A 13,103-nucleotide genomic window follows, 5' to 3' on the forward strand; every position below is an offset into this window, starting at 1 on the left:
AACAGTTGTCTGTGTACGTGTGGATTTGTTATTTGTTTTCGTATCTGGGAGAAAGTTCACGACAACTAGCGCTTGCTGCTACAAATATTTGTCGCAAAGTTAAAGGCGAAGCCCAAAAGGGTTCATTTCGTTTAGTCGAGAAAGCGAAAACTACGAGGGAGCAATTTAATAAGGTTATCTGCACCTATTCCCCTATAATACATTCATCTTACACATCAGAAATATAGAAATATGTATATATTATTGAGACACGATATGGCATTTATTACCACTAGGTGACAACCGGCCGAGTATGTCCCATGCCTCCTGCTATTATTACTATTCGTCCCAATGAAATTAACGCGCCAATCATTTATACTTACATGTATGCCGCGTACAATGTTGGCTTGTGGGGTAGCGGGAGGGAAAAGCTGCCATTGAACAAGAGCTGATTAGAGTTAGAGATAGTATGTGGTCTCGGGAGATGGATCGATGAATAGATGATTGATTAATAAGTGAATGGTTATTTGAGGTTATTTGATTGGAGAGGAAATTTTCACGGTTACATAATCTTTTCCGTCTCACTAAGCCAATCACGAAACGGTACGTCCTCGAATGCATGTTCTGCACGACAGCTCATTTTGATTCTTGGGTTGTACAGGTGATCTTCAGTTGGATTTGGCACCCCTTTCGATCGTGTGGCTTTCCAAGCGATCGGAAAAATAAATCAAGACGGTATGCTTTACACAGCCTAGTTTCAGAACTTGCGATTGATACCTACCCTGCAGGATCTATATTGAACGAATGCATCGTGCTTAAGTAAAAAATGAAACCGAAACTGATAATTAGGCTTGTAACTAATACTCTAAGTTACAGAGACAGACATTTAGTTTGCGACTTGCCCATTACCACTCTTAAACTCGATTCGAGTTTCTCCGTATGCCTGCATATATGTTGTATGGTTTTCAAATGTAAGTGCACGTCCAGGCGAAAATTAAACGCAGGGTGCTGTTATGCTCGTACGCGTTGTTTCATGTCTGTCACAGACACAGATGCCTAGCAGCCGGTCGCAATTTTCTAGAAGCTTAGTTTTACTTTTTATTATTTGTTCGTTTTCAGATGATCTTTCTTAAAGGGGATAATCTGACATCCGGCTCTAATTCTGCTTAGTTAACCTAACTTACATGCTTGTAAAATATTCAATAGTGGCTTTCTCTACTGCCTAGTCGCTTTCCTTTAATAGGACCAGGACTCTTTCTTTACTCTAGAAGAACGAACTATCATTGTTTTGATCAGGGTCTCTAACTTTAAACTCCCTAAACGGAAGGACCGAATTCGTAATAGCATCCAATAGCTAATGCCCAAAAAGCAATTCACGAAGCGTATGGCGAACGTTCTATAACTAAGCGATATAGATCTATTTATCAATCCATCAGAGATGATCTAGGGCAATCTAAGTTAAAGCCTAACGGCCGGGATAGAAATTAGCGAACCTTTCTATAAAGGCCATACTCATCGATGAAGACTTGTCGTATGATGCGGGAAATGTTGCCTTTTGCCACTCGACGTACTTTGAGGGTCTAACCTGGAATAAAACTCTGTAATGCGAACAAAATGGTGATTTTGTAAAGCAGGGAAAAAAGCTTTTCCACGATATCCCAGTTAGGTAGCAGAAAATGCGAAACAAAAGAGGAACAAACAAGAACGGTAGTAAATTAACGGATCCGTGCGCACAAGCTTTCCGCTTCAAAAAACAAAGAGTTTCCCGCCAGCGTGAACGTTCTGTATTTTCTCTATCAAGAAGTAAGTCTCCCTGACTAAGTAGCCATGAGCTCATAAGGAAGTGAATAGAAAGCGTTGGCGTAATCTTCCGTCCCATTGGTCATTGAAAGTTGACTTCATTTCTCAGAACCTACGAATGAACTGGTACCAGATTTTGGCGATAAGACAATGAGTAACGAATAACCGCGAAGTGCTATATTGAGGCTAAAATCTGCGAGGAAAAACATCAAAATTTCGATTCTATCTATCTAAGTACAGTTGTCCGGTTAGTTTAAATAGATTTCTCACTCACGAGGCACTTGTTCGCTGTCGCCTCACAACCTATACCTGTCGTGCGGTTCGACCTGGTCAATTTCAGAAGGAGGCCTTCTGCAATAAGAGTACAAAAAAAAGAAATCACATATCCATATACGATTTACATAGATTTCATCATCATCATCATCTACTGAGTTACCAAGGTCGGAGCTATTCAGCGAAGAACGCCAGCTACTGTTTGATGACTGAATACAACACCACAACCAAATAGTATTCTATCAGTGCCATTGATGATTAAATACAGGGACACATTTACTTTTCAATATTGAAAGAACGACACTGAAAGGAAATTCAATGATTATCAATAACTTCTTTTACCATTACGTTTAATCAGTAATCATTTTGCGTTACAGTAACCGTGTCCAGTTATATGACGCGGATACGTCATTCCCAAGATTTTATGCTGCATTGATTTATAAAGCTGCGGGCACTGGACGAGGTGAGCAGTACAGAGAGAATGTCCCAATCAATTGACAATCCTCATTAAAGCAAGTACTTTCCGTCAGTGACCAGAGCAAATTCATCTTGAGAGAATGCCCCCCATCTACCGATATTAAACCAAACACGCAACAGCCTTTAAAGTTTCCTCTGGATTTTTCTGTAATTCAAAAGTCAATACAGGCTGAAAATCTCTGTGCAATCTTACTTAGTCTATTAAATTTATCTCGAGCTCTACAAGGCTCCTTTTCGAGTACATATAGTGCCATGTTGGTATTGTGAGCCAACTTACACAGGGGGACGCACATCGACGCTACACGATCGCACTATACTGGTTACAACTTCTTTTAAGTAAAAACTACTACTTCAGCTGACCTGTACGAGTGCGCTTGTTGCCAGGATTGTGCATGTCCTTTGGAACACTTTATCAACGTTCGTTGTTTTCATTTATGTTAAAGGAATGCTTTTTTTTTTGTGCGGTTTACTAGCGTATTTGATATGCTTTTGACATAACGTCGATATAGTTTAGTCTTCGTACGTTGCTATCTTTCTTTAATCGCAATGGAACTACAAACAGGAGCAAAAATGAACTTGGTGATAACCAATGTTACACATTATTTTAGAAATTTTCAAAAAAAAAACAACAATATCTTCAACTTTGAGGCAAACTCTTACCCGCCTGAAGTTGCAACCAGCAGTCAAACAGTTAGCGAAAAAAAATTTAACTTAGTATTATAAGGTGGTTGCTGGGTTCGCTTTGTCAGAGCGTGTAACCGTCACGATGTGATCACGTGCGCATACGTAAATCGACGGTAGTATTTTTAGTGAAGAAAAATCGGAGTGTGATGCACGATATCACCCTTAGCTAATATGCATGCTATCGTTAAGTTCAATGCCCTGACAGATTATCAGCCATAGAATGAGGAGCAGAGCAACAATTAGCAGAATTTTATATCCAATACAATGCTCAATTACATATGAAAAATCGAGGGAATAAAGTGCTGCTTCTTCGCAAATAAAAAAAAGAGCTGTTTTTAGTTTCGCTGTGCAGCATCTTCGCCGCGACTAAACACAAACCACATTATAAAATCACATTACGGAATAGAACAGGAAATCCAAGTTCGATGCATTAGTTATGTGTATGCTCACAATGATTCTGGGGTATTACAAATGACTTAGCTGTGTACTAAGTTACAGTTACTGAATATAATTATATTTGAAGAAAAACAGGTATTATTACCTTATCGATTGTCCTACTCTTATACCATACCACTATACTACAATCAATCCCTAGCAAATCGTGAAGGTGGAAAGTAAAAGATGACTGTCGAGTGTGTCTGCCCAGAACACCAACAGAAAAATGAAAGACCTTTAACGAAGATATGAATGAGCGGTGGCTAACGGAAAGGTATATCTCGGGGTCGGATGTGAGCGGTAAGAGTATCTGCAATGTCGCGCCTTGAAGTATAGTACTTCTGTAGAGAGTACAGACGAGTACGCGCTGTTCATGCATGAAAAAACGCTGATCTAATCATTAGCAGCGGCATGATGCAGGCCATCGACCGTCAGCCTTAGTCCTTCGAGGACGAGACGTATGTTCCGCACTGAGATAAATGGCCACCTTTCCCTTAGAGACGAGCTGATAATCTACCTTTCGGAGGATGTACCCCTATCCGAGTTGCCCATGTCATAAAATTAAGTCCGTTGTAATTCTGTGTAGCAGACATAGCTTTATATATTTTCTTGTTCTTTTGCTTGCCTTTGCCTCTGCGTCCGACACAAAGGGCAAATGAGGAAAAGAGCGGAGAAATGCAAGCGTACACGGGGTACCATACAAAATAGATGCAATTGTAGGTTTTTTCGTTGGCCAAAAATGCTGCGTATCAATGATACCACAGCGAAATCTGACCTTAAAAAGCCACGATGAAGGTAACAATTTGTAGTACTGCAATCATTTTTCTCTGAGGAGCTTTTTTCTGATTGTACGGACGTAGATAGCAGCATGCAACGCTGCTGCACAGTCAGGGTGCGAAAATGGAAAAGGACCGCCCTTATTTAGCTGTTTATATTGCTTTTCTTTTAGAAGGTTCGCTTTATTCTGAGGTGTTGACAAGCTGTTAAAAATAGATTCCATCGAAGTAGGTATAACGTTGATACTAACTAATGCAGACACTGGCTATTTATATTGTGCTTGATCGCTAATTGTACATTGCTAGTTTTCATTCGAATATACTTCGTGAAGCAGGCTGAGATCACGTAGCCTTTATATTAGCTCGTCAAAGCTTTAGTAACATTAAGTTTGTAGAGGGCAAATTTTACTTCGGCTACATTTGCAGCGCCACCGTGCTAGAATCTCCACTTGAGGGTTATCTTCATTCATCGAAAGGCTTATTTACCTTTTATGAAAGTAGACCGCATCGACTAGCAATAACAGTAACACTACAAATGAGCGGAAATCATCATCAATGTTGATCCAGGTTATTATATTTTTTCTCATTCTAGTGCTATAAGCCAAACTGATAGACCAATTTTAGACAACAATTCAATTATAGCTCAAGTCACAACTAATAATGTGATTTAGTGAACGCTAATAACAAACGCCTCTTTTCTCTTGACCAGTGTGATTGCGACTGGAAGTAGGCACAAACAGGTGTGTCTACTTCGATTCTTTATTTTTTATGGCAAAGACAGTGAAAGCAAGCTATCATTGTTTGGGTTAGGAAAACGTGAATGGAAGATTAATCCGCCAATCGTTTTAACAAATCGTCATGGGTGAGATCAATACGTCACGATGGTCGATAACAGCGCCGCCACAAAACTTTAGCCCATAGCGAACCGCACAAGCCATACGATACGCACAAACCCACACATCGTCTATTTCGATACACCGTATATGATTCAAGCTATGCGTAATGGCCGAGTGGGAAAAGAAGATGAGACTATAGTGATTCGATCCCTTGAAAAAATTACACCGAAATTATAGTCTGCGATCGAAATGCAAATCTTAAGCAATTGCTTCCATACAGCCCGGTCTCAGGTAATTTTCTTTATATATAATTTGGTCATACATGTAGATTTATGGTGTTTAGTCCAGATTATGAATATGCAGTATCTATCTTTAAACGAGAAACCTTCGCCTTAGCAGTTCAAGTTAACCCGCGCGTATCTAGACGCGTTCCCTGTGGAAACGAAGGTTCTTCCTCCATCACACTTAGGGATAAGGCTGGAAGGCGAGTAAGTCAATTTGAGTTGTTGTTTATTTGCGTGAGATATTTCTTTCCGAAAAATTGATCGGCCCACCGACAAATGACCCGATAGCATATATTCATTTATGCATTTCGACGTATCAAGATTCTTAGTTGATGCAACACACATGTATCCGCTGTCTGTCTGTCTGTCTGTCTGTCTGCCGAAATTTCTACGGGGGTTGGAGGTGGGAGCAAGGGAGGAGGTGCCGTTGTTCTGGTTGCTGCCGCTGCTGGTTGAAACGTCAGCAAAGCCGTACTGCCTTTTACCAACCCCTTATCTTAATCATAATGGGTCTGACAGAAAACAACTAGGCAACATAGCTGTTTCGCTGAGGAATCTTTCATTTCAGAATAACATTCTCATGCGATTTGTCCTCGTCGTTATTGTTCAACACAATGTTGAAACGCTGCCAGATGTAATTTTAACGTGTAGCATTTTTGTGCGCCATCACCCGCTCCTGCCTACATAGGCTAGTTGGCCTGTTCTGCGGCCGCTAATTATATCTTAGCTCGTCTTCCGCGCTTTCTATGTAGCCACGACATCCGCCTTGCCCAGCCTCGTATCCTACCTTTGCATCCGCTCCCCCGTCTCGTTTCCGATAAAACACGCTTATGCACACCCATACACGCATGCGAGTTGGTGATTTGGCCCTCGCCACTACGCGGAACTCATGCAGCTCGACCCGAATTTGTAGCTTCTGCAACGAATTGAATATAGGCTGTAGCCAACGGAGGCATCTCGACTCTGTTCTGGGTCTGGTGCCAGCTTCGTCACTCCCTTGAAACGCTCATACCTCCCACACACGCTGTAACGCTGCAAGTATGCAACGTGTTTATACTACGTACGAGATTACCCATAGTAAGCTGTTGGGTCTTGCAAGCACTACTGCAGTGTTATGGACTGTGTTCTAAGCATACAGCATTTTCCCTCACTCGTTTGCACATTCACTGCCAAGATAATATAGGTGTGCGTGTGTGCAGAATATCTGATGATCCGAAGTTAGCGTTTTGTTGGTCAATTGACGGTTCTCCTTGGTTCAAGCGATAAAACTGCTGGGCTGCCAAAACGTGCTCATTCCTCTCTTCCTGTTGCTACGACGACTTATAACCGCCAGGCACTCTCGCAACAGCCTTTGTTTGCCGGCTTATTTCAACTTGCCTGAGCTTCCTGATCGCTTGCCCCTCTTAGCAGTGGTTATTAGAAATGTCGATTTAAGATTATCTCTTGTTCAAGTGGTCTGCTCTGGTGGAAAAAATGAGGATACGATGCATGGCAGGAATGATGTCGACATCTGTGCGACATCGCCACAGAAAAGACGCGTCCGCTATAGTGTGCCCTGCATAGTAGTCAGCTACTGCACAACCAGAATACATTTGTCCATAGAGGGATGATTGGAGAAGCAAGTGAACTATCAGCATACAAACAAAGGCGTAACGGAACGGAGTAACGTATCATTGTTACTACAAGGGAACCTTGCCGGTTTTGTTACCATCTTCTTCGAAAGTCCGGCTTCCCTGTTCATTTTTCCTGGCAACAATATCGACTCTCCCATTATATTTGTAAATAATCAAATAACTTCGCAAGCTTATAGTCTGTATTTTGGTGATATAATTGTGAGACTGAATGCTGCCGGGAGTTCCTTCTAGTATACTATAAGTATGCATGACTAAGAAAAATATAAATACAAGGGGCAGTCGCATAGATGACTGTGTGAATTCTCAAAGTAATTTAAGCTCGCAAAGAATTTTCGAACATCACATGCGTTACTCTAATTAAAAACGACGTTAACCGATTTGATGGGCCAACCAAGCCGTGTTCTTCTCGTTGAACAAGTTTTTCATTTTTTTGTTTTACCTAACCTGTTTTTAAATTAGTCCGACTTTTTTTCATTCCAAGTCCCTATTTCATAGTCGTAACCTTACGAAGGTAAAGTGGTACAAACAGCAGAATGAAACAGTTCGTGCAAAAGGGTCATCCAAGCCTATGTCACTCAAACTCAAGACGGCGGAAAAACGCGAGCGGGAACTTACTGAGAAACGCGTTCACTTTGCGCTCAATCTTCGAGTAGTCGCAGTCGTCATTTGTGTGTGACGAGCGAGTGAGTAGGCTGCAGTGTACAGGACTACAGGACAACGCTTTTTAATGCGGTAACCAGCCTCTGCCGAGAGGTATCGTACGTGAACGCATTTTTGTTGTGGGCGTGTACTTGCCTCCTATTTTTTTTTTTACTAGACCACATTATCCTCACACCACAGCACATAGCGCGCCGCGACTCGACGATATTGAGACGAGTTAACTAGTGAAACCCAGCAGGCCGTCCTTCGCTACACCGCTGCAGTTTAGTGATCCCTGCTATAAACAACTATGCCTGCTCATGATATATGTGCAGATGCGGTAGAGGAGTTTTTCCGTTCGCTCTGCACAGACGCTGACAGTCAGGTGGACGTATGCGGACGCTAGCTGATGTTAAAACCCATAACGCCTTCGTTCCCGTGACCAAAATGCAACAGCACCAAACAAAACAGCAACGCATGATAAGCGTATAGAAAATGAAGTTAAGCCAGTGAGCTCATAACCTAAACGTTACAAAGAAACATCGCCTCTTTGGAGTCGACGAATGTGCACGTTACGTAGACTAAACTTCAATCGGCAATCCTTGTATTATGTGTAGGCAAAATTTAAGTACGTGTTGTAATATTACAAAGTGGTCTACCTTGAATTGAAATTTTGCTGTAAACGATTTTTTGGAAACAAAAAAAATTGTTTCAATTAACAAAATGTGTTCGCTAAAAATGTTTCTTCTGACGGTCATGTTTATTCGATACACATCTACCTCTAATAAGTTCGCTTTAGAATTTCCTCTTTGGACAGTTTTGTGAATGCCTCTTTAATAGCACGGACCATGTGTAATCCCAGGGCTGTCTTCGAAGAACAAGATGGTTGATACGATTTAATTGCCCGAGGTTCTCCACTTCTTCCCAAATGATACGCTATTTTGAGATTGAAAAAACGGAAAGCGGTTGACGGAAAAGTGGTAAGGCGATTTAACCGTCCATGCGGCCTACACTGCTTTCGCGCACTAGTCGGGGACGCGCGCAATGCGATTTCTGCGGATCGTGGAAAAAACCGACCCTCTGTACGGAAACTAGTTTGCATAAACAAGAAGTGACATAGTGAAATACAAAGTGCCAACGGCCGCTGTACTACTTCCCCTTCTAAACTTCATCGCCTCCGTCTTGGTCAGGTTAACGGTCAGTCCCAAGCCGGTCATTCTCAAGATGGAGCCAGGCTAAAGCTTGCTGAACTTGAAACCTGTTTGACCCGTGTATCATTAATTTGTCTGCATTCAAGATGCCTTCCGGCTAATTTCCTTGGCATTCTTATTTAATCAGGTATTTCAACAAGATAGAAAATAAGAGCGGGCTTAGGTTGCCTGTCTGAGTCAGGGGAGTCATCTGTATAAAAGGAGGAAATTCAGCTACTCGGTCGTCGATGATGGTTCTGTTCTCCTTTAGAATCGCCGCGAGAAGACTGAGCACATCTATAGCATTTATACACTTTGGCCAGCGTGACGATAACCGTCTATCTAGGCACCAAATCAAAAATTGCCCTGAGGCTGACGAACACCGCATATGGCAGATGGGAGTGCTCTGTCGGCGCCGGCCATCAAGATCCTACACGTTGTTTCTGCGAAGCATTCTTTTCAAAATTCATGTGGCTCCGTTGATACGACGCGTACGCTTTCTAAGTAGCTGTTCACGATCTTAGTCTCTTAGTTTGTCGACGAGCAGCTTGTAAAAAGCACTTTGCTATTCTTTGCCATGATAACGCCGCGCTTGAATTGCCCTTTTCTTTAGGAAGCACTTTTCGGATAGCATCTCTCCATTGGGCTAGAAGCTCACGAGTATGTAAACATTTATTAAATAGAGCCGTCCAGCACAGTACCAGAATGACGGCGAATTTGAGGTGCTCGTTGGAGCGATGGCTTTTTTGTGTCGACTCCGAAAACCTTATATTCATTCCTGCAGTGCGAAGTTATGTTGAAAGATATCGCGTTGTGTTGAGATTCATTCTTTCTGAGGAGCAAGCCGGGAAGTCGTCAAGCTGCCATGGTGAGTTAGTCACTCGTATGGCTGACGTTTTGCGTCGGTGATCAAACGGGTCTCTGTACTTTCAAGGTATTGTTGCCTCTGTGATACACACGTTTTCCGGCAAATCGTCCTAAAACGGAGCCTAAAAGGTTCAACTCAAGCTGTACGTGGACCATAAGTCTGAAGGCCATCTGGGCCCTCTGGGTAAGCTTGCGAGTACAGTTGAACCACGGCTATGCTTCCAAGGAAACGAAAAGGCTGCCCAGTAAACTGGATAATTTCAACCAGATGTTGCGTATACGTTTCGGCATTCCCGACGTCAGGTATATGGAGAACTTCTTGAGTGGATTCCAGGAGTTTGACTATATAGGCGTCCAGGAACTTAACGTTTGACCATCGTCGCAGTGCGGTCTATCGCCATCGGTATGTGAGCACGAGTGCTAGCGGCCACTGACATAGAATGATTTCTACCTTGAAACGTTACTCTACCTCTGGGTACGTACGTCCGTTGCAAATCAGTACTCGGCAGCGTATGTCTGCGAGTGCGTCTAGAAAGGTTGTAGACGGCTCAAATTCGACCGGTTGGGGTAGGCATTAAAATTGCCGGCAATTACCAGAGTAGCGGCAGACTAGGCGTCCTGGTTAGTTCCTCTTCATTGCCCGGCAGGTGCACAGAATGGAAAGGCGGTAAGCTCAAGAAGCCAGTTGCCTAAATCTTTCCCTGCAGAAGGATTTCCATACTATACTGTTTAGGGCTCCCGAAGAGGGAGGCGCCAGAGGTGTAGGCCCCTCTCAGTTCCAATGTGTAAATTTTAGTGTGTATTCAAGGTCCGGTTTCTTTGCAAGCTCGCAAGCGAACGCGGTAATTCAGAGCCTCGGTGGAGCGAACCCGTTGGCCGTTGTGTAGCAGTTCCGCTAGGTGTTGCCTTTCCAATGGAAACGATGGCTTCACTCGACGCAGATTCGTCCTTTTGTCGCTAATTCGGCTGCTAAAGCGTTCGGTTCTGGCAGCCTGTTTGAGTTGGTTGGGCTTGCTAATCAGGCTCCTCGTGTCACTGTGATCAATGACCGCTGGATGAATATCTTCAGGCTCCATAAGTGGCCTCAGTGACTTTGTATACGTATAACGAATTTTAAAGGAGGAAACAAGAAGATATTGAGTGAGCTTTCATGTTTGAAACACGAAGGCTCACTAATAACCGTTTCATCGTTGCCTCACAACAATCGCCTCGAACAACGCGACAAAATGGTTAGCGTCAATGAACATTAAGCAGAGTCTATGATGTATACGTATATGGAATGAGCGTCGAACAGCTACCAACGTCTAAAACAAACAAATATCATACAGCTCCAACAGCTCCAAGAAAAACGACTGCTACCAACTAATAACAGACAACAGCACGATATTGAGTGAGAAAAAACGATACCTTTATCGTTGAGGAAAACATTAAGCAAAGTATATATTCGGTTTATATACAGTGTCTAAGGTTTTGATCTCGACCAATTGGATACACTAATGAAAAACGGAATCATAGGAAATGCTATAGATTTATCTGACGAAAAAAAAATCATCTATCAATTCTAAACCTTAACCTAATTATAGTTATGTACCTGAATAACAGTATCCGGAAAAGCTTAACACAGGAAACATTCAACAGGTGCAAAGAACCTTAAAACCCTATTGTACGTCAACACCTGCTTGAAAATGAAATGCTTTGATTGTAAATGCTGAAAAAAAACAGAAGGTTAGACGTGCCGAAGCTCGACCGCCTCCACTTGTCACAAATTTTAGGATTTGCCGCAACATAACAGATATTTTAAGGATAAGTACCGCCATAGAGCATTCATACAAGAGGAAGATGAAGCTTTGACTGACATGTATTTTTATCTGTTGGAACATTGATTAATTGAATTTACTAATTGAGGTACTGGCAAAATTGGATGACACACTGGTTTGACGACAACTTCAAAACAAGACATATTCTTAGAAAATACTGAAATAATTATTCCGACAGCTACACTTAAATAGAAATAAATCACCTGTTCTAAGTAGACCAAATTGTCAAAATAACAGAAGAAAGCCATAAATGCTTTATATGGGAGTATAACATAGGGCCACTTTGCTTTAGGTCTTTAGATAAAGAGGCTGAAGGGACGCTAGCGTTAGATCACATACATATTGAAAAATATATTAAACTAAAGTCTAATTCACTTTATATCTAATATAATTCAACATTGAACATTAATGAAATTCACTAATTCCAATCAGAATTTAATTGTTCACATAATGATCGTCAATTCGAAAAGCCAGCGGCCTGCAAGCCAACGGCCTGCAAGCCAACGGCCTGCAAGCCGACGGCCTGCAAGCCGACGGCGAATATCTGGACTACATGTTTTTGTCCAAAATGGGAAGGATCATTGATTGATATTTGCATGGCCCTAACTAATCCTCGGTGGCAAAGGAGACGGATCAGTTGATATCAGGTGGATCTATAAATACCCAAATTCGACAAGTTAACTTTAGCTAAGATAACCAAAGATATACTAAATCGATCATAATTCACTAATAAATATTAAAGGTGAAGACACTTAATTATAATAAAAACGTTTATATATATATATATATAAGGAAAACACAAAGTCCTAATACGACCTAGACAAACAAGATCACCTGAGAAAAAAAAAGTAGCGAAACTTTTTGAAGTCCAGTAATTGCTCTTTACGCGCAAAGCTTAAAAATAAATTGTGTAGAATACTTTATGATAAAACTTAAGCTTAATTGGATTTAATGAGATTATAGGTGAAACTAACTGAGCGCGTGCATGAAAAAAATGAATGTTACCGATACCTGAGATGTATTTGTTCTCGATTTTAACTACAAACTACTTGATAGTCTTTTACATAGGATTTGGGAGATATACTAAAATAAAGGCTCTGTAGACTAACGTGTCGAAAATATGGCTGGTTCCTCTCCTGAAGTTAGAACATGAATGAGGCCGTTGCATGAAACAGTCCTTGTGAGAAGGTCAGCTACATAGAATATGCCACTTCAGTCATAGAAGTACCCACTCGAAACAAACTGGAGACATGCTGTCTTGTTTAAAACTGTTTTCACTTATCTGCATGGTATTTTAGAAGGCCACCATTATCCATCAATTAAACCGGAAATTTTTTCCGCTACCGGTTCTGCCAAAATTTATTTACAAAACGAGATCTGTGAACAGCCGAAACTGCTATTGGCTTTGAGTA

The 13,103-nt window shown here is 41.6% G+C and overlaps 1 protein-coding gene across 1 annotated transcript in view; it reads left to right on the plus strand.

The window, feature by feature from the left end:
* LOC111261013 (uncharacterized) overlaps nucleotides 1–13,103 on the plus strand; it is a 70,844-nt gene that overhangs the window by 11,320 nt on the left and 46,421 nt on the right. The window lies entirely within an intron of this gene.

Source organism: Varroa jacobsoni, unplaced genomic scaffold (assembly GCF_002532875.2).
Source record: "Varroa jacobsoni isolate VJ856 unplaced genomic scaffold, vjacob_1.0 scaffold_509, whole genome shotgun sequence".
NCBI lineage: Eukaryota > Metazoa > Arthropoda > Arachnida > Mesostigmata > Varroidae > Varroa > Varroa jacobsoni.